At 37.7% G+C, this 23,070-nt stretch overlaps 1 protein-coding gene across 30 annotated transcripts in view; it reads right to left on the bottom strand.

Annotated features, from left to right (window-relative positions):
- The window catches only part of LOC142369208 (receptor-type tyrosine-protein phosphatase delta), a 377,816-nt gene that overhangs the window by 195,175 nt on the left and 159,571 nt on the right, over nt 1–23,070 (bottom strand). For 29 of the 30 annotated variants that reach the window (XM_075451481.1, XM_075451493.1, XM_075451486.1 and 26 more), the window contains exon 7: nt 15,194–15,245. The exons of the other annotated variant lie outside the window; for it this stretch is intronic. The gene's annotated coding sequence lies outside the window, so the exon portion shown is untranslated. The remainder of the gene's footprint in view (nt 1–15,193; nt 15,246–23,070) is intronic. 30 annotated transcript variants of the gene reach the window in all.

The following is a 23,070-nucleotide window of genomic DNA, read 5'->3' as shown; positions in this document are numbered from 1 at the left end:
CTTTTTTTGTTCAAGCTACCTCACAGAAGTGCTCTGTTTCTAAGTGTTAAATAATATAATAAAAAATCAGGCACATCCTGGATCTGTTTCTTTGCCATTCTTCATTTTTTTAATGTAGAAGTATCGGATCGGGACTGAGTATCGGCAGATACTCAAAATCAAATGACTCGGACTAGGACTTGCACTCGGGGCCAAAAAAACCTGATTGGGACATCCCTAATCCAAATGCAAATGGAAATTGCCCAAACATATTATTCTTCATAAAATTACATGTTCACTTTTGGTCTACACGTAAACCAAGAACAAAATATGCATAACACACCATTTTGTTATCTCATCATCTCAAGTTTTAAAATATAAAAACTACGATCAGTCAAGGTGAACTTTTCTGTATTTGTCATAGAAATAAGATGTCAATAACTGACAAAACCCTGATTTAAGTTCTAGTATCAATGCATGCTGCACGAGAGAAGCAGTAGCTGACGTGTTTAGACTCCAACAGTACTAAAGGCTACGCTTCTGTTTCACTCATCTGCCCATACATGGATCTCTTGTGATATGCGTATTTGGTTACCTGTTCAAAGTCTACAGGAGAAGCATATAAAAACTAATTTGCACCATATGCCAGTGGTGACAGGGGCAACTCAAATGCCAAAGGGTTTTGAAGAAATTACACAAGTAACACAATCTACCCGTGCCTATGTTTTTTTTCCCTCTATGGAATATTTCTTTGCTTGAATGACTGACACTGACTGTACTTATAGGTATAGTCATACTTGTTGGCTCATGTGGATGCAGTGATGGAAGGTTGTTGAAAAGGTCTGCTTCACTTCAAATGTAACTGCTACTATATTGCGAAACCTAATGGGCAGTATTCTAAAAGGAATAGTTTTCAAGCATGTTGGTGGTATGGAGGAAATTTCTCAACAACTAATGGGTGACTGAACATCAAATTTTGCCCATACACTCATTACACTAGTGGGACAATTTATTTTGCCTTTAGTAATATCCCTAGCTTTTTCTCGCTAGTTTTTTATAGAAATTCAATGATTGAAATCCCACTCAGACAGTGATGACTCCCAGGATGAATGATTTTGACCCTCTTTATGCAAAAACTGATATTTCTTTTATTAACTCAGTCAAATCATACTGTATGACACTGTTACTAATTCAGTGCAGTTATGGCTAAATAAGGCTTTACAGAGACACTAGAACGGCTGTGAAGATTTATTCTTGTTCTTTTTAAATTCCTCTGTAGCCTGTCGTCACCATAACATTTTATGCTTCACATGTTTTTTGAACTTTGATTATAATATTAAAGAACAGTTTGCCATGTTCTTCAACTTGCAGACTTGCAGCTGGACATAAAACCAGTCCATTGTCACCCCAGATGAAATTAGGGATTTCCTTTTAATGGTAATTTAAGCATAGACACTTGGATAAGCATATTTCATCAGGCTTGATTTTGTCCCTTCAGATCTCTCACAGACCCTCACCCTTCCAGAAACCTCCTAGCGACATTATTTATCATTTACACACTGTGTCATACTTCTGACTGTTTGATTGTCTCTGTATTTTCACATGCAAAGGAACAAAGTGAAAAAGAAGGCATCATCTGTAGCTCAAGGTCTTCTCAGATACTCCCCATCCCACATCTCCCTGCACAATTAATTTTATCTTTGGGGTATTATCAAGAGGGAGCCTGGCAAAGCAGCATGACAGAAAAACAGTCCAGCACCCCTAGGCCCAGGGTGGGAATTAATCTGTTTGACAAGATCTCTCACAAATGATTTGTCTGGCTTTGCTTCAGTTGTATGTTGCCACTACCCTTAATGTCTGAGAAGATAAAGAATACGCATGCTTCAAACTCAGTGCAATGAATACAGTGAGCAGTGACAGTGTTGTTGATTTGTTGGAGAAACAAAGAAAATAATAGAAGACTGAGCAGGTGTTGGATGAAAGACCAATCTTTTATGGCTTTCTTGTTAAATGAGCATTTAATATTGCTAAGATCAGCCATGAGGTCATAATAATGAATCTCCACATGGCTGGCTGACATTGAGATTATTTTCTCCACAAAGCAGAAATTAGTCCTAATATAGTCCCCAAAAAATGGTTACCCTCGTTGTGCTCATGATTTCAAAACTATTGACATCAAGCAGACGTTTGATGCATTATCTGGGACGAAGAAAATTAATCAAAGTAATGATTGAATAATTATCTCAAGTGCAATTAATTAAACATGCCAATGAACTCATCTTGAACAGCTGTCCTAGCTGCACGCTTAATCACTTGTGAGAATTACCAAACACAAATGGAGGACGCCAAGTGCATGCAATAATCTTTGCAAAGTGCATTGTTTACAAACAGTAATTAATATCATACAGTGTATTAGCAGGCTAAGTGACTTCAGTTCGCTACTGTAATTGTACCACAGAGAGTTGGGTTTCTTCCCCCCTCTTGCTACAGACACCTTTTGTCAAGACAGGACCAAATGCTGACTGTATGAACCAGCACTCAGTCCCGTACACAGAATTTGCATTCTGTATCTTGTGGGTGTTTTAAGAGCAAAAAACACGATTAAATGCAAAATATATGATTAAACCTTCTCGGCGTTGTCAGCGTAATTAACATGATCAATCACATTCCGACCAGTTTCCACCCACACACTGTAAAATGGATGTGTTTTATGTTTCTGTCTGAAAATGCAAAATAATGTCTTATTTGTTGGCAAGAACTGCCTAAAAGTGTAAGCTTTGTGTATCTTAAGGGAAAAAAGACAATTGTAACGTGGGAGTCTGTGGCATTTTACAGTGAGATAATTTTGAGCATCACACATACGACTGTCATGGTCTGTGAAGTCTGGCATTCACAGCAGACTCCAGGAAACGGTCTGTGTGCCTCTGACATATGAGGGATCTATCTTGGACAGACACACATCCAGGAATGAAGATTGACAATAAGTGGGACCAGATGGCAGACAGTCGTAAACTGAACCGCACAAGAACACTTACTAACACTGATCCTTTTTGACTTAAGGTATGGTTTACTCTTTATAGTAAATTTGTGGCTTAGTTTTGCGTAAATAACTGCTTTTTTAAGACACACACATGAACTTTCAGTAATTACATGCACTTAATAAAGCTTACATAAAATTCCACCATGATCATTAGAATATAAAACAATTGTAGGATTCTGAATATCAAAAATAATAATTTGCATATGTATTAGGGTTTTAACATCTTTAAGGGTAGTACATTCGGAGCATAAGTAAGGTACAGAAATTATAACATCCTTGCTGCAAACTGCCCACCCTGTCAACTTCACAAAATTCAGATGTTTTTGGACAACACCGGACATTACATTACACTTCAAAGCAAGGTTATGATCTAAACCCAACCAGGACATGATCAAATGTTCTTCGAAAGTGCCGTATAACTTGAACATGATTCAGAGGAGAAAAAAAAAATCCATTGTCACGTCTTGGTCCTGAACAGATGTCATAAATGCACATGTTTAAAAGTGTTATGCATTACAGCACCATCAGAACCCCAACCCCAGACCTCTTTTTGAGGATTTTGAGTCTTTGAAAGGTAACAGTTGATAATGATGCTCATCTAACTTTTTTAACCCTCCTGACGCTCAGGGTGGTACTTTACAGGATGCCTTTATGAGTTGGAATTAAGGGTTTAAACAAATGAGCTATATGGTTGTTTCAATTGGAGGACTTGTTCTTTCAAATTTCCCCTCAAAATACCTTCAAGATCATTCAGTCTAACCCATTATAGCCCAGTCCTGTTCACAGAAGATGTTTCTGTGTCTGAAGCTTTAAATCCCCAAAAATCGGACTAAATCTGACCTGCTTCCTTCCCACGCCAGTGTCAGGAAGTGATTGACAGTAAAAGGGAGCAGTGGACAAACACAACTGTTCAACTGGATGAGTAATTCTAACACTTGTAACCGTCTCTCTGATTGATCATTGCACGTGCAATTGTAATCGAAACCAAAATAAAAAGACAGATATTGTTTTTAACTTATGTGATGGTGCAGCTACATTCAGATTCCTTCCTGATCACTCCGTGTAGACTGTTCACTTTTTCATTTTTTTTTTAATTGTAGTAATTTTTCACACACAGACAGCATTGAGTGTGGTATGTTATGGCAGTAAAACACTGTTGGACATAGGAAATCAGATTCCACTTTTTATTTCATACACTCTTCAACCTGACCCGTTGTGGCCGGTCTAAATACTACGTGGCTTGGACGACAACAATAGACGCGACTCTGGCCGGCAGCAAAGAACAAAGAAGCATCGTGGGAAACACAGTGGTGTCCGCAGTAGGCTGAGTTAGCAAGCTCATCGCACACCACTGCCAAGTTTCCTGCTGTACAGTCATTGAAAAACAAGCTGAATGACCTCAGAGCCGGAGTTACTTTCTTGGGAGATATGAGGGATTCTAACATCTAGTCTAACAAAGCCAGAGGAGCGGGAGTGTGTTTCATGGTGAACAACAAGTGGCACGACACAAGGAGCATTACCACTATCTCCAGCTGCTGCTCACCTCATCTGAGCATAAAGTCTCCTGCCTTGTGTTCACCTTGGTTATCGCCATGGTGGTCTATGTCCAACTCCAAGCAAACATGAATACGATGTGCTGAGTGAGTCTCAAAGCAAACACTCAAACGCAGCGCTCATTGTGGCAGGGGACTTTCATAAGGCAAACCTCAGACAAGTGGTGCTGAACTTTAACAGCACCACCTGTGTACAGTGGTGTTTACAGCATATCACAGCATATTGTTTACAGCATATCACATGTCTGACGAGAGGAGCTAGCAGATTGGATCACTGTTACACACCAAACAAGGAGGACTACAAAGGTGTCTCACATCTAGCATTTGGATAAATCTGACTACAACGCCATTTTCCTCAAGCCGGAATACAAACAAAGTTTTTGGTGTAAAAGTCCAGTCACTAGGGAGCTGAAGCATTGGTCGGCCCAATAGGAGGTATGCCGCTCGATGATGGAGACTGGGACATGTTTCGGACCCGCGCAGACACCATCAATGAGTTTGCAGATGTACCAGTTGGCTTTGTTAGCATGCTTAAAAATTAGATTGTCCCCACCGTCTCACCACCAGCGATATGATCACCTACAAAGTGGCTTCCCATCGGAACAGTGCGCAGTATCACTTTCACCGGGTCTACACCTGAAACATGTGGCACGGACTGCAAGGCCAGAGACATTGCGACAGTAAGCGTCAACTCTGCTTTTGCTGCTAAATTAACCATGTTCTATGCCTGTTTTGAGATTAACCAAAAGATCCACCATAGTCCCTGTGCCCAAGAACAAGAAGCATTCAGGCCTAAAGGGCTATTGGGTCTCATCTGGAACAACAATGAGATGGCCCAGCTTAAAATGCAGCTTAAAATGTTTAAGTAAGTTAATGAAATAACAGAAAATACAAGGAAAAATAAATTTTTAAATGATGGGACCTGAGAAATTTACAGTTAGTCACAGACTATTTCAATAAAATGTCAACTTTCTTAATCAATATGTGAAAAAGCAATTATCTAAAATTCTGCCTTGAAGTGGTCTTGACCAGAAGAGAACATTTCGGAATGATGAAATAAGCTGTCCCTTAATTGTACATATAAATATATCTATACATAGATGTATAGATATACAATTTTTATTTTTTTATAATTAGTTGCCTCTTTATTTGTGTGTCTTTATATCCATGTACTCATGCTGGGGAGACTCTTAAATGCATCAGGAAGTACATATTTTGACTGGCTTAAAAACTAATTCTAAAGAACAAACTAATTTAGCTGCTTGTTGCAAACAAAACATCCAGTTTCTTTGATCATGTTATTGTTTGTCTCAGCAGAGAGCTTTGTTGGAATCGATTTCCCTCCAGTATAATTGGTGTCATGCCTGGTTTGGCTAAATAAGCCGTCACACCAGAAAATACTCTGGCAAACTAGAATGGCATTGCAATATGCTGAGGAATTGCACAGACAACAAAGGTCTTTGGGTACAGAGCTCCTCAAACAATTTTCAATTAATGAGAATTACATTTAATTGAGAAATATTAACTTAATGATCTTTTCTTTGGGCACTCTCTTTATAGCCTACAATGTCAGCCATAATATTTGCTTTTTTCAGTCCTGTTTTCTCTGTTCTAGATTTTCCATTTGGAGATGGTTTGTCTGTTATTTGTATCCTAAATGGTAGTACTGTTTGCTATTATCAAACTCCAATATATATCATCTCACTTTAACTTCAGTGTTTTAGCAGATTTTTACTGTAATTGCAGTGCATTATCACAAAATAGGTACACCCATGATCGTTGAGTTAAGCTCAGTGAAAGTGTGTAAAACCTCAATTTACTGTCTGCTATTCAGAGGAGCTTAATGTATTTCTGCTAACTGAAAAGTACAAGGTTAAAAGGTTAATATTTGGCATTGATTAGAACCTGCTATTGTAGCGGCTCATTGTCCTCCCTTCTTTTTTTCTCTCTTGCTCTTTCCCTCTTTCACAATTGTGTTATTGTGCAGGTATACACACACACACACACACACACACACAGACAGATGCACACGTATACACAAAATACTCTCTCTCTTCTCCTTTCTTGTAAAAGTTACAGCAGGGCTATCCATCTAAACCCATAGACCATGAAATTAGGTTAAGACGTAAGGCTGTGAATGACACAGGTGGGGATACAAATGAGAACATCCGAATGAATAAGTACAGATCCAGGATGGCTGATACTGTGTTCGTTATAGGCATTCAGAATTATATTTCACAGCTTCCATTTTTCATTTTATTTAGCCCACTTTTTCTGTTGTGTATTAGTGGTCAGGGCATGACATTTATAGGCTAGGAAGTTATATCTAAGATTATTAGGAGTTTTGTCATGTTCTAACTCTTATTTCCCTAAAAACACTGAAGTTCCTCAAACTTGTCTGCGCTACTCTGCTGTCTTATATGAATTGGAGAGTTTCTCATTTCTCTTTTCTCCAAGCACATAGCTATAGGGGAAGCATAAACTGCTTAGTCAACACGGTCAGGAAAATATGTTACCTTTTGTCTTTCTGAAAATCACAATTGTGTACAGTGTCTCCATGCATTATGTATCTATTTTACTTAAGTTTTTCCTTTTATTTATTTTTTTTTAAATGGATACATGCAAATGTTTCACTCGCATGTGACCATTAACTGTATCAACCTACTAAAGTGTGCTAACTTGAATGTAAGTGGGATGGCTGATGGCTTAAACACTCTTTTTCCAAAGGTCACTTTTGGTCCTCCATTTGAAACAGCCATATACTGTATGACATTTGTTCATTCCCCTCAATATGGCTCATAATGATAAAGGAAATACGACTATACATTATTTTTTCAACCTGATCTTCATTCCCACAAACACCTATTACTGGTTGCCTTGGATATGTGTAAACACAATTAGTTATGGCTAAACTTAGTCATTTCCTATTTGGTGTAAGCACTAACATTACTTGGTTAGGGATATAAATGAAAACTACTTCAAAAACAAAACAATTCTCTTTCACAGAAAATATCTGCAGTCAAAATGTAGCAATATTAAGAGACGCAAAAAGACGTTCAATCTTTTAAAGAGTTGTGATACTATAGCAGCATAGAACATGTGGAGTACCTTGTTTCCAGATCGTTTGTTTCTGCAGGGTTGCTGTCAGCTGTTATCTGAACAAATTGTATGTTCTGAAGTTGGTTTAGAGTAATTCCCAAACATCCTTTTTCCATCATTTGTTATAATTCAAAATGTTGGCGCTACAATTGAATTAATTAAGTGCTGTAATGTTAAAGTTAGGACATTTCCAAATTCAGTAGTGCAGGTTACGAATGGATTTGTAATCATTTTTATGATATACATTGCATTTCTCATTATCTGTATATAAAGTCAGCTCTCAAAATAAAATAACATTAAACATATACATTTCTACCTGTGATGTAGACAAATGTTTGAATAAGTTTAACTTCCCAAATTCAGCTGTCAACCATCATGCAGAAGAATTCAGAGCTCTGCTTTAGAAAGGAGAGAAAAAACAAAGAAATGCCAAGAACAATTAGTCAGAGATATTTATGTCAAGGCCATCTAATAACTGTGAGTTTTTGGAAGTGATTTAAAACAGAGGTACTGATCTCCGTGGTAAAATCCTTTTCAGAGAGCATTGACAGCAAAGACCCAATCATTCTAGACTATGGAAAACCCAGCCATAAAAGAGTTTAGTATAGTCAAGACACAGAGCTATTCTCCAGAAGCGCATCCCTCTTACTTTTCTGCCCATCATGGCAATTAGATGGTTTAGCACTGTTAAACCATCAAATTCATCATCAAAGTGCAGCTGAAAAGGCCATAGCTTTTGAACATAGTCACGTTTACAGCTGGTCATGTAAGAATACTGCATTGACTATTGCTTTTACTATAATAGGTATTGACCTTTACATCAGCAAGGATCTGCTGATATCTGCAGTCCTTCAAACACCACTGAGTTCCAACATGAAAAGTTTCTACTCCAATCAACACAGGTCTACATTGATACAAAAGAATGCTGAGTACTTAAAAGGGAAAACAATATGTTCAATGCTGAATGTGGTATCAGCTGAATCCGATTTTGATTGATAGGCCCTTTGGGGGCGTGTGAGGTGCATGTAAGAGAGAGTGAAGGAAGAATTTGCAAACCAATGATCCTTTTAATTTTTAAATTATATTCAATTGGGGTATTTAAGATACCATGACAGTGAGAATTAAACAGTGGATTATGAGTGGAATTGGAACGCTAGTCAGGAAAAACAAACTTTATGTTAAGGCTCAGATTTCATCAATTTCATTGAAAGGCAGTGAAATAATTAACTTCAGTCAACTTTAACTGCATTTACATTGTGTAAACAACAGTACACTACCAATATTGTTCCATTCATAGCCTTAAATGTTCAGCGAATACAGAATGAAAAAGACTCAAGAGGAATATTTGCACATTTAATATGTAATCTTTGCCTGTTTACCTGCAAACAGATGTATGCACTCAGTTATAATACATAAGCACTTGTGGTATGCCGAAGGGTCAAGTGGTTTTCAATGTGTGCAATGAAAAGTCCTGACGCTTGCTAATATTTCTTGATGTGTTCTGTCTATTTGAATAGCGAGTGCTGCCTCAGCTATACCTCCTATTGTCAGCTCTTTATTTGAATGTCAACACTATTATTACAGCAGGTGATGCAACAGCAGGTGTCTCTCCTTCTGTCTGTCTTGTGTACACTGTCTGTCTTTTCGTGACCCCTTCTCCCTCTCCTGCTTTCCTTCTCTCAGTTTTGTTTAATAGCTATCATTATGTGCCTGCAAAATGGAATCCATTTTTAACCCACTTTTTCTATCCTTTGCAAGCATCTCTTTTCTTCTTGGCTTGACATTCGACCACTCTTCCACTCACTCTGACTGTAATGGGTGAAATGGAGAAAGTTTTAGGTGGTTGTCTTGCCTCTCTTTCCCTGCTGTTTACAGCTGAAGCCTTGACAATGTAGCTTCTGACTAGCTCAGGGAAAAAAAATAGACACATTGACATTTCACACCCTGAAATGCGGCAGCGCATAGTATTACTACTAAACACTGTTCATTACTGCTTTGACAGCTGATGACCAAGATTCAACCTTCCTCTGTCAAGACTGCACACAAATGGGACTTTCTAACAAGATTTTCAGTGCGATCAAAGTTGAGAGACTGTGTTCTTTTCTATTTTCCTTCTCTTTTGCTCCCATGTCTTTTTGACCAGACTTTCAACCATATAATCAAGTGCACTTTATTGCTGTTGTGTCTGCAAAGGTCTGACTATATCTTTAACTCAGGCTTCATTGATGTTCAGACAGACAGGCAGGGCTTTGGAAATAGGATGAAAGATTACCTTTTAAAACAAAGAATAGCTAAATAATATATGAAAAACCTGAATTGTGACCAAATAGGTTTGTAATAGAGTGTCTCCCTGAGCCCTGGCAGTAAGGGTTAAATCAGTTTGTGTCACATTTGTCACTTAAATGACAGCACACTCTCAGAGAACATATAACATGTACATCTATCCAATTGTCTAATACATGGAGGTTTCACAATCCATAAATTTTGAGGTGATAACGTATTCTTTGGCTGTTGCTTTCTGTCCCACATCGCTCATGTCACAAAAAAAGGAATCATCATGCATAAATAGTCAAATTTGTAAGCAGTAACCATGTATTTTGTCATGAATATACCTAAACATGTACATTTTATGTAAGCCTAACCACATATTTTCAACACTTAACCCCAACCATTTGTGGATGAGAGCACATTAGAAAAGTAAAGAATAGCCAGTGGGAGGGTAGAAAAGTACAATGAAAACATTATGCAACACAAATCGGAACAAACTAAGGAATATATCAACGTATCACAAAAGTCAGGTATGGAGACATAGGATGTCGATATGCTGCGCATGTTGAAGTGAATTTGAGGCAACTGTTTCATGTTTTGACAAAACATTCACCAAGAAATATATTCTTCAATATGAGACTGGCATGTAGAATCCTGATCTACATTACCTATAAAACCAAAATGGAGGGGATATGTTTGTGTCAGTGTTCAGTTTGAATTCACAGGGACATATGAGCTTGTAAATACTAAGTGTAAGTATTAAAGATATTCACATTACGTTATGTGTTCCACTCAATAAATGTGTACTTTCTTGTTCAAACTGGATCACCTAAATATTCATTTGGGTCATGCTTTTTACACTGTGTTCATTATGTTGCTGTAAGTCAGCCTAGGATTGGCAAGCAGATTCTAATTAATCTGAAGAGGTCTGTATTGCTTAGAGACTACAGCTCCTTTGTGATTTACAAGAGAGAGTGAAGTGATTTAATTTTCTGAGTAATTTTAATCAGGCCCTCTACTAAACACGTTTACATGACTCTAGAAAAATCAAACTAGTATGTTCGACCAAAACCGGACTTTTAAAATCTATGTAAACGTGATAGTCCGTCCGAAAGCACATGTAATCAAGCCTGTCAAAGTAGAAAAAATAAAATAAAATCATGATTGAAGAATCTTAAAGACAACTTCTGTGCAATAAATGCCCACTGGAATGTCTATCTTTATCAGAATACCTCCAAATTATCAGGATCCCCTTGCTGTTGATCCTTGGACATTAGGTCGTCTTGGTAAATGAGATATCAGAGGATCTGCAGAGAAATCTGGGCAGCACTAGACCTTCCACAAAGACTGAAAATTGAAAGAAATTACTTGTTATCAACATTTGGAAGTAACCCTGGCAGAGTTCAGACCTAAGTGGCGTTAAAAATCTGGATGATGAATGATGGATAATAGCTTGGAAGCCTTCAATCTGTAAAGATGTTGAATGTTTTGCAGAAAAGGAAGCGTCAAAGATCTCAGGACAGAAAACACTTTTTTGCAATACTGTTGAAAGCAATAGTGACAAATAAAAGCTTATTATATTAATAATACTATCCAGGGCATTTTAGAAGAAAAAAAACTGGAAGAATTGGAACTTTTTTTGTTTGTTTAATTGTTTATGTCATTTACTTTCAGAAATGTGTAATAGGTTGTTTTGGTTCTCCACAATTCCCAGACTGAATTTATGGTGTTTGATGTAATTTAACTGATCAAGTAGGAAAATCAGTGGGGTTCTTTGCCGTACTCATAGTATAAAACAAAGAACATCAGATTGTTTTTATTGTTTACTGCTTTAGTTCAGTTTGCAGTAGGATTATCGCTATCATGAAATGTTAATAGGTGGTTACTTGTTATTCAAATAATTGCAGTTAACCTTCTTAATGTGTCATCGTTGTAGGCCACGACTCTATCGTAAGCCTTGTAATAATTAGATAATTAACCTAAAAATTACAAAGAAAAAAAATGTATAAAAATATACCTGTACATTTTCACAAGTTGAACAAACTTCAGAATATTTGTTGAAACGTATGTCCATCATCACACCGACTCATGATCTGGAGATTTTATTGGGGGCTGGGTGGAAAATCTCAGCCAGAAGTACAGGGTGAATGTTGCATACATTTGCATCCTCCCATCCCATGGCTCTGGAACATCGCTAGAACATTTCAGGGCTCCAGCATGTGTGTTAAAACAACGTAAGATACTGTATACTTTTACTTCATCTGTATTGGGTATCATTGGTTAAGCTTATATCAGTTCTCATACAACCCTGATTTATTAAAACTATGGTATCTGAAATTAGGTAAATTATCAATATTGATCCAGACACAACATACAAAATACATATGCAGTGTATTTAAATGAAGAAAAGAAGAAACCTGCTGTTTCTTGAGTCTGTGTGGTTATCTGGTAGAGAATTACTTGACATTTTACATATTTCATCTCACAGTTTTGGAGTAATAAATGCAAAATTGGCTGTGTTATAACTATATGACATATGTGTTTCATCACTGTAGAAGTATGGAGTTCATTTTGGCATCACTAAGCATTTTAATATGATTGTCACTAATATCATTCATATTGGAAAAAATTCCAGTTGAGTGGCTGAATATTCTCATATCCGGTGAGACTGGTAACTGCACTTTTTCTTCCAAAGGGGAACAGCAATATTGCATGTCTTTTGAGTTTATGCAAAGCACCTCACATTTTCCTCCAACTGCACTCAGTCAGGGCAGCCATGGCAAATATCATTAAATGCCCGGCAAACACCCTACCCCTGCACACATGCACGTACACACACAAAGAAAATACTCACTCACCCACCCACCCACATACACACAAACAAACAGCACATACAGAACCACCTTTCCCTTCTCTCTACTCCTCTCACCACCCCCTTCTTTTTCTTGCTGGCTATCACTCAGTGGCAGTGCACGAAGGAAAGAGAGTGCATTGATCTGCCAAAGTGAGCAGCCATTTCACAGGGAGAGTTTGTGCAGCACTCCTGTCCCTGAATGGGAATTGCTCATTTCACCTGGCTGCCTTGCCTATAGCAGACTGGTGGGAAGCCTGGCTGGAAAGAAGCAGAGGGAGAGAGTGGGTGCAGGAGTCAGGGCCCTGGTCAGGGCTTGGCAGGTAGCAGATAAGAGCTCCTCATGCTGCTCCTGCATGCACTTACCACTGCTGCTGGAGCTCAGCCTCATGCTCTGTCTTTCATAGACTGACAAGCGCATTCACACACTTTTTCTCCACACATGTGAGGCACTAATAATAACTTTGGCATTCTGGTGAGTCAGCCGTCTTTCCTCAGGCTAGGATAAAAGTAAAACATGGTGCCTTTATTGAGTCTGAAATCACTAACTGTGGAATTCCTAGAACAGACCTTTAACTCTGTAGCCTGTATTCCATTCATTGCCAACATGCCATGTGTCTACAAGATCGAATATGGTGTCCAAAGCAGGTGCTAATAAACTAACAAACAACCCAGCAAACAGTTTAGGATATTCAAATGTGCGTTAAAGAAGGATTTATTTGTGCCTGAATACTTTATTTTACTTCTGTGTCAAACCATCTCTTTTATTTTATTATTGGAATTATTATAGTTTTTATTGTTCTGGAAGCAGCCAAGCTGTTAACATTGGGGTTAAAAGCATCTCATGTTGCTTTTTTTTAAGTAAGCATGCTTCATTTCAAGCATCGGTCATGTGACATAAAAAGCCCCATAAACTGCTACAGGTGGATATTATATTCTGAGGAATATATATTGTGTATTAATTTCATTTTCATGTTTAGTATATTCCATTACAAATATTTTGTTACTTTGTAGTTATGAGCATCCATTTTAATTCTTATTTCAGACATATATGTACTGAGTAATGCTCACATTACTTCAGCAACACATTTGTGGTGAATTGATTTCTGCTTGTAGTTTTTATTAAACAACAAAAGACACTTTTAAAATATGGACACATGTCCTTGTTGAATTAAGAATTACAAAAAAGTAATTCTCAATTGTAAGTCGCTTTGGATAAAAGTGTCTGCTAAATGCATAAACATAAACATAAGTGACAATGCATAGTAATTATTCAAATGTAAAAATAAAAAATACACAAAAACAAACCAAAAAAAATCTGATATCTTGTCAAAATCCCAAAGTTTAGGGCTTAAACAAATTAATATTCATGGGTCTTGACTCCTGTTACATCACACGAATGCTGCCTTACAAAAAATAACTGCAAGGGATATGTTTCCATCTCACAGTTTAAAACCATGGAATGTGATACTACAAAGTGTCGGACATGTGGACAAACATACCAACAGTATTGCATGCTTCCTGGTGAGACTGCGCTGGCATTGGTGAATGGAAGGAAACACGGAGCAACAAAATCACAGCGGATGAAACTAAAAGTCTCTCAATGTCTTGGTACCTGAGCTGAGCAAAACATTTACCTTGTAGTTTAAAATCTACAGCGATAGATTTCAAATTCAAATATTCACCATCATATTGAATAAATCTGTCTTTGCCACATCTAACTGACATAAGTGAAGCCTTCAGCCTTTCTGTATCTGACTCACCTCTCTGACAGTGACCCCCATCCTGTGTTTGAAACACATTCCATCCAGCCACTTCATTCCCCCACTTCATCCTTCACATGTTCTCAAATTTATTTCTCCCTATCTCTTTCCCCTAGTCAACCCACTTCCCTCCCTCCATCTACCCTATCTCTGTACTGCTCTCCTTGCTCAGTGACAGTCTCATCACACTCTATCAATCAGGCTTCTGAGGCCTGGGCGCACTGCAGCACGGCATTGCACAGTCCCAGTCCGGTCCCATCAGTGCCAGTCAGTCTCCCTTACTCTCTCAGTCACTTTAAAAAGGTTTAGGTTGCCAGAGATAGTCGGCTCCCTCTGCACAGCTGCAGGTCAGGAGTTGGGAAGTATTGAGCAGGAGTTCAGCTTAGCGCTTGATTGGATATCACTTGACATATTTTCTGAGCTGTCTCAGCGCTCAAAATGTGCAATTCCTCTTTTGTACAAAGATGGATATTTGGAGACACGAGCAGCTTAAATTCTCAGCTGACAAATTTGAAGACATTAATAAAACATAGCACATGAGCACTCTTAATGCATCACATGAAATTTAAGCGAATGATGCAAAACAGAGGTCAGAAGAGTCTTGTTCTTGACTCATTTACTATTCTTTTCAGCTTCTTACCTGTCCCCAGTCTCATCCTGTGTTTGACATCTCAGGAAAGAGAGCTGCATAACTGAGAAAGACAGAGAGGAACAGGGATTTACTGCTAAGTCAAGCCGTCTATGAAAAGAAAAAAAGAAAAACCAAAAACTGGCATTTTTGTCTTTAAAAACAAGGATTACTTACTACTGATCATACTACTAAAGATAAAGCCCTACTGTCATTTTTTGTCTAATTGTTATCTTAAAAAATTTGTATAGTTGTGTTGTTGATATAATTAGTTAATTTATGCTGCATGATTATGTATATAATAATGTATTAAAAAAGTCAAATGCTGTTCTGCAACCACATTTCACTTGACGCACTCACAATTATTGATTTGACTTTGAGAATTATGAAAACAAGCATAATTACATTTCCCTTTAAGTAGCAAAACAAATTACGCTTGTGACTTTTTCTGAAAGCAAAAGAGGAAAAAAATGTTTTCCAAATCATGTTCAATGTGTCGGGAAGATTTTCCCAGGCTATTCACTTGCTAAATGCTTTTGCAGATGCTGCTGTGCCTATATAAGCCTGTGGACTAATATTCTTGTAAATGATTAGCTGGTTATTTAAACAACAAGAAGAAATGTGCTTTGGGTTGCTACAACAAAAGTGAGCTGGGGTGCCTTTTCTTTTTTTTAGCTGATGAGCTTTAATTTGACTGTTGGTCATTGTTGGTCTTTGTAGCATTCAAATGAGATGATTAGCAATAATAATTATGAATGTTGTGATTACAGTTGTCTTTCTGCCCAAAACTTCTCATTCGTGCTAATTCAGAGTCAGTTTTCTGTGTGAATGTAGTTGGCTGATTTGTTTTTTAATGTAAAAGCATGGATGCACACAACCTAATCTCCATAAACCATATTCTCCATATTTGTATTTAAATATGCAGCATTTGTAAGCAAGGGATAAGACTTTGGTACCAGGAACTCTCTGGTTTCTGTTTGTAGTTCGCTTCTTATTTAAGTTGTATTAACCAGTCATCGCATACAATGAGTAAAATCATGGAACAACTGGCCGTGGTCTAACAAAGATTTGTTTATCTAAACATCTATCTGTAATGATTATGTAGAATATGCCCAAATATTCTTTTTCTGGATATTCACAGGCTGAGTCCCAAATGATAGCCAGTGGGTGCCCAGATTGCAAACAAGATATCTTGAAATCTATTTGCATTAATATGTAAATGACCACAATTACCCAGATGAGGATATGGCTGCTTCCTAGCCCCCTAAAACCTGGCCTCATCACTTCTGAGTTCCTTGTTATCGGAGTTTCTCTCAATACACCCTGTTCATGCAAATGAATCTGCAAATTAAATTGTAGAACAGACAAATATGAAGGCGCTTGCCGTTTTGATGCGGTAAGGAATACTCAATTAAACTGGATCTGGCCTCCGTAATTATTACATCAGAGCCAAGATAGCTGTTCAATTGGCAAAAAATGCTTTGATGGACTCCATTCTGTAACAATGGCAACCGACTAGCAAAAACGAAAATTCTAGAACATAAGAGTGTATGGGTGCATAGGGACAAAAAAGGCAAGTGACAAGAAAGCTATCGCACGGGAGCCTAGTCTATAGACGCCGTATTTCATTACACAGGACCAAAGCTTAGGAGGCAATCAAGCATATTTAGCCATCCTCATATTGCCCCCTCCTCCCCCTAGTCACACACAACCCACCCCCCCAAGCAATTATTACTCCCCATTTTTTTTTTACTGTGCTTTGCCATGAGGAAAATGAACTGTGGTACTTATCAGCTCAATGCATACACAAGTGACTGGGGTAGAGGACATGTAGGTTTGCATACCGTATGTGTGTATATGTGCAAGCATTGGTATATGCTATTGCTTCTGTTTTTGCTTTGGGGGAGGTGTTGGAGGAGTGCGCAATGGCAAGCTGACCACTAGTGAGCAATAGGTTACCTTTTTCAATCCCATTAGCTCAGTAACATCAGCACATTTAGGCACAGCAGGCGGAGCGAGGGGAGATACAGAGATAACCATAAACATGTCACCAAAAATGCTCTGTTATTTGCATTCATATTGGAAAGAGGCAAATTGATGTGGGGTCAAACAGGGAAGGTGAGGGTTTATGACCTGTGCATAGCTCTGCTGTCAGCAGCTCTGATATATCGGACCGGCCAGCCTTGTCAGGCTTTACGCCTGATTATATTATCATGGCTGACAATCAATGTGAATGAATGATCGTTCTTCCACAAAGGGGAGTAGATTGAATAAAACAGAATCCAAACAGCACTTTCTATGTAATAAAGTGAATGGACCTGCAAGCCTGAAGTCATCTAGTTAAATGATAAATTGCATGCCAGTGCAACACAAAACACTTTCAAGATATTGTCTCTGTTGTGATCTTTTTTTTAGTCTGTCAGTGTCTTTTTGTTTATAGTTTTATATATTATCAGCTGTAGAGTAAAACTGCAGAACTGTGAAAAAACTATAAACATTTCACCATTCTTTGAGTTTTGAAATGCTAATGTTCACTCATTTGAGCTGCACAGCCGCCAACTGCAGCATTAGTTTCCGTCTGGGGACTGGCGTTTCGGTAAAAGTGCTTCTCCATTTGTGTGACTCTTCAATTCTGGGCATCCTCCCCAAGCCCATAACTCAACATCCCTCTATCACTCCCATGCGACTGGCTGTCATAATCATCGACATTACGCTACCTCAATGGGCCTGATTTACAAGTCTGGACATGGCATCAGTTCTGCGCCAAGGGGTAAACATGAGGCAGTTTGCTACCGCCAAGCTTATTTCTACACTCTGCATTTAATGAGGGGGGACTGGTATTCAAAAAAGAAAAGTAGCTTTTCAGACCAAGCACAAAAAGAAAACATTTTGGAGGGAAATCTGTCGAACACAAATGCAGATACTTTGTGGGTTATACCTTTTTTTTCTAGATTTTGAATTATTTTGTGGGCAGGATAAGAAAAAGGTTATAATCAAGTTGTTATAAAAAAAGATAACTTCAGTGGTGTATGTGTAATGAATTTAAAGTTGTGTTTTTCCACAATTAGATAAGTTAGTCTTATTTAACCCATTATAATTAACTGATAAATTGTGGTTCCGACATCTCAGCTCTGAGGATCTCCGCATTTGTATGAATAAAAGTGATGGAATGATATCTCCACAAACATTTGCTTCTCCCTTCACAAATAAATAAGGTGCCATGGCTCATAACATACATTTAACTGAGCTTTACCATCATTATCTGGCATTAAGAGCCATGTTTCACATAAAAAGAAAAAAAAGACTAATTCAAGCTTTGACCATTTTACTGATTCAGTTTATAATGTATGATTAGTGGCTTTGAGAAAATTAGAGTTCCATAAGGATATTGTGGTTCCACATGGAAAATTCATGTGCTTTGGATTTTTCAGTTTTTAAGTCATGGGGGCGTCAGAGACGGTTAGAAACTTTCATTATGACCTTCTCCTAAGTCCCATATTTTGCATTGAAGTATTAATATATTTTTTTTAGTTTTTTTTTTTCAAAACAGAAATTGATTATCTGTACTTAGAAATAAAAAAAAGTTCACCGAAGTATGCCTTCGGACTTTGAACATATTTTTCTTCACCTTGTGGCAGCACCTGGCCCTTTCCTTAACCTCCATTTATTCCATAATATTATATTAGCTAGTATTCATCCACCTATTGCACCTGCTAAGTGATAGGTCACATAAATCAATTTTTATATACACACACACAATAACAGTTATATGCAGCTTCGTGCGCCTTCCTGATAGCTGCCATTTCTTATCACCCGGCTGAAAATTGCACTGTTATGAAGGCTCTTTTGCTTTCTGTTTAAATGGCGGAGGCTGAGAGAAAGGTGATTCATTTTGACCCACTTTAAAAAAATATATTTATATATTATACTGAAAAAAATTACTCCAATTGCTGATTTTGTGTATTTCATTTGCATATCCACTAAACTATTGCTGTTATATCTAATGATGATATATCCAGAGAAATATCCCTCTATTTCCTTCGAGCTGTGGCAGAGGTAAGATAACATTCACTTTTTGCACGCTGTTCTTTCACTAAATATTTCTGCAGGTAAAGAAATGGAGGCTGTAATTGTGCCATAATTGTGAGATTTTTAATAAATTAGCTTTTCAACTTTGTTTGTTGTTCCTCCAACTGAGCTCAAACATTTGAGAGGAAATTTTACTGTAGTTAATGAATAAAGCTGAAATGCACTTGCATGATGGCGGAGTGTACAGGTGACACAATAGTAGGGAGAGCCCATCGGCAGACTGCGTGGTGTTGTGAGACCGTTTGATAGACAACAACACAGCAGGAGAAAGAAAAGGGGAACTGGGATTCAGCGCTAGAGAGGCAAGAGACTATTTTTCTTTCACTCCCTTTGCTCCCCAACTGCTCCAAGTGCAAGAGACACGGGCCGCTGCACAGACAGATGGCGAAGAGGTGTGTGTATGTGTGTGTGTGTGAGATGCACGATATGTGCATGAGTGCGAGTGGTGGGTGGTGACGCCATTCGGCTTTGTAAAAGTGAGAGAGATGGAGCGTGAGAGATATAAGGGGAAAAAATGAAGAGGGAAAAATATTGTTGATGTTATGTGTTTGAGAAAGGCGATGTGACTTTTTCAGGCAACGACCATTTTTTAAAAATTCTTGTATACATACATACACATACACACACACACAGATAGCTTTTGGACTTAATCAAAGCAGCAATAAAAGTTTATTTGCACTGTCCCTTTGCATCCACCCATCATACTGCCTGGAGAAGATGTTCCAAAGAACTTCTCCGAATGATGAGGCACACCCACTAGAGGAACTGTGGTTTGTGTAAGAAAGCCGAGGGAAGATTCTGTAATGACAGCCTGCCATCTACTGGATTTTACTGTAACTTCACTATAAACTACTTTAAAATCCCCACAATTTATAATTCCCTGAATGTTCACTTCTTCTCTTATTTTACTCATGAGACGTTCAGCTTGATCTTTCTTTATGAGACCCTCTGATGTATCCAGTCATTTAGTCTTATTAAGAACAAGAAACCTGGGTTGGAACTGAAACAAATCATTTAATTAATCAGACAATAAGATTTTCAATAGGTTGGTTTTGTGTTACGTATAAACCCTAAAAAAGTGAAAAAATATGTTCTTGCAATAACTTAAAAATACTGCAACAAAGCTTTTGAAGACGATCAAGAAAGATCTTTTAGTGTGATTGATGCTGAGTCTCTATCTAATGATCTCCTGATCATTAGATAGAGACTCAGCATCAATTTGTGTTCATGTAATTGAAGCTGCAGCAAATTAAACTGAATGCAATCCTCTCATTTAACAATACAAATAAAAACATGACTGCAGTTGGTCACACATATTTAAATGTTGCGGCATAGCACCATCTTGTGGTTATATCATACTGGATAAAGTTTGGCAATAACAGTCGCTTTTGGCAACAAAACAAAGAACATAAATGTGATGGTTACATTTGAATCTGGCATAGTTCTATGCTACATAAGCATTTCCACAAAATGTGGCCACGGAATGAGACAGTTTTTTCGGAGATTGTGGAAGAATCAAACATATGGACATTTGCCACAGTGTTTGCACGGCAATATGTTATGATAAACAATGAGTCTATGAGTAATAATCAGTGTTGTTTCATAGTGCATTTGAAAAGGCAACAGGATATAAAACCTGTAACAGGACTCACGAGGAGCCAGCGTGTATTTAACAGTCATGAAATATGCACAACACTTAAATATCTCACCCATGGCGCCTTGAGACAAATCCGTGCATTTCATTAAATGCACACACTGGCTTGGCTCCTCTCCTCACAAAATTATTTGCTGAGAAAATAAAATTAATTTTCTATGCTTGTTTCCTCATAATCATAATAGCAATGTAATGTTAAAGAATTAGCAGCTTCATTACAACAAATTAGGAAAAGCTATGAAATGGAACCCACAACACATCTTCTGAACAGCCTTGTTGGTTCAAAGCACATATTCAAGAAGCATGTAAATAATTTGGAGGTTATCTTAAGTTTTCATTAATCATTTGATATTGTCTTCTTGTCCTAATGTTCTATGGCCAGTGCTTCAATCTCTAATCCTGTCTATTTGTGGCTTAGCAGAGACTGCTATCAGGCCTGAAACAGATTTGATTCATTTTCCAAAGCATATCTGTCTTTTTCAGACAGGCAGTTTTTAAAAGAAATGTGTCAGCAGTCTGGGGATTATGCTTTTTGCTAATCACTGAAAGACCCAACCTGCCTGGCATGTCTTTAGTTTGACAATGAAGTGCTCTGAGCAAAAGTCCTTTTCCCATTTAGATGCTTATTTTGATCTCCTTTCATTCTCTTTGCACGAGTAAAATCAGATGTATTAACTATTAACTTCATGCTCTGCTGAGTTACAAGATTGTCATATGGAAATAAAACACGACTTAGCAGGAATACTCAAAAGGTCGGACTAATTTCACATTCTTGTTCAAGTGACGTAGATCAAACAGACTCTTCATCACTCATCTACATTGGCTCTTCTGAGACATGTGCAAAGGAAGGTGGAACAATTTACCGTACTTTCAAAGCATCCAATTCAGCGAGCATTCACACTCTTAATCTTGCTTCTGCATACAAAAAACACCTCATAGTCTACATGTTAGACTTCTAGTATAGTCAAATATTAAGATATCTCTCTTTAACATTTTCACCAGGTAATTTTTACTTTCATGCTGCCTTGTCTGTTTGCCTATTATATGTACTGTGGCTGAGTTTGCTTACATGTAAGCAAAGCACAACATGTGGGATGAGAGTGATGGATTCCTAGTATCATTGGCAGTTATGTGTAGTGTGCCTATAACCACAATTCCCCAGCCACAGCTTATTGCAGGGTGAAGCTGAGCGAGATATACTTTGAGGCTGGCACGAAGCCACTGGACTACGTAATAATTCATTGGCCAAAAAGCCCTCCGTGTACTCATTGTGCAATATTTATACCTGACTGAATGTATTTCTTCAGCTACATCACTGCACTGGATCAGGTCAGGGATTTACTCCTCTCAGAGCAGGTATTAGTATTTCAGACCTTGTTTAAATCTGGGAAATAACACTGAGAATTTGCTCCTGATCACATTATGGCTGCTCGGAAGTTTTAGATAGGAGTCCAGTGCCCAATCAGTGATTTTAACTCTTTAATAAATTCAAATGTTTTATTGCTTTAATGTAAGTCTATTTCAACCGGTGCATTAATCTGGCAGTAAAGCTACATTACAGAGATCATAATTGGATGATTTTGTCAGTTCAAAAATCCTTTATTATTTGAGAACATTTCATGACCTTAAAAAGCATTCTGCCTGTGATATGTCTGGTTAGTATGAGCCGGATCTCACAGTCTCACATACTCTATCAACACAACCTCACCAAAACAACTCAACTTTCAGAGGAGTCTTTGCAAAGGATCTGTCTTTTGTTTGTTCTTTCTTTAGATTTTTCTTTCATTGTCTTTCTCTGTGTTGTTTCATTACTAATTCATTTTCTACTTTCTCAGAGAGACTTCACATAACAAATATATTTTTTCAAACGTCTTATGCCGTGGAGGCTTAATGGGACACATGAAAACAATTAAGCTATTCCACAAACAATATCTAATGCACTCAAAGGGATTTAAGACATTTTCTGAAGTGCAGATGTCAAATGCTGCAATGCGAAAAACAGATTCATCAGGTAGTTATATACTATATCCCCAAAACTCGGAGTATGACTAAGTTTTCATTTGTGATTTTGCTCTAATTACCATCACATATTTAGTTTGCAAGTGTCTGTCACTTATGATCTGACACTAATATTATGTGACTATTC

The sequence above is a fragment of the Odontesthes bonariensis genome, chromosome 19 (assembly GCF_027942865.1).
Source record: "Odontesthes bonariensis isolate fOdoBon6 chromosome 19, fOdoBon6.hap1, whole genome shotgun sequence".
Classification (NCBI taxonomy): domain Eukaryota; kingdom Metazoa; phylum Chordata; class Actinopteri; order Atheriniformes; family Atherinopsidae; genus Odontesthes; species Odontesthes bonariensis.
Note: the sequence above shows the minus strand (reverse complement) of the source record. Positions and strands in the feature narration are given on the sequence as shown.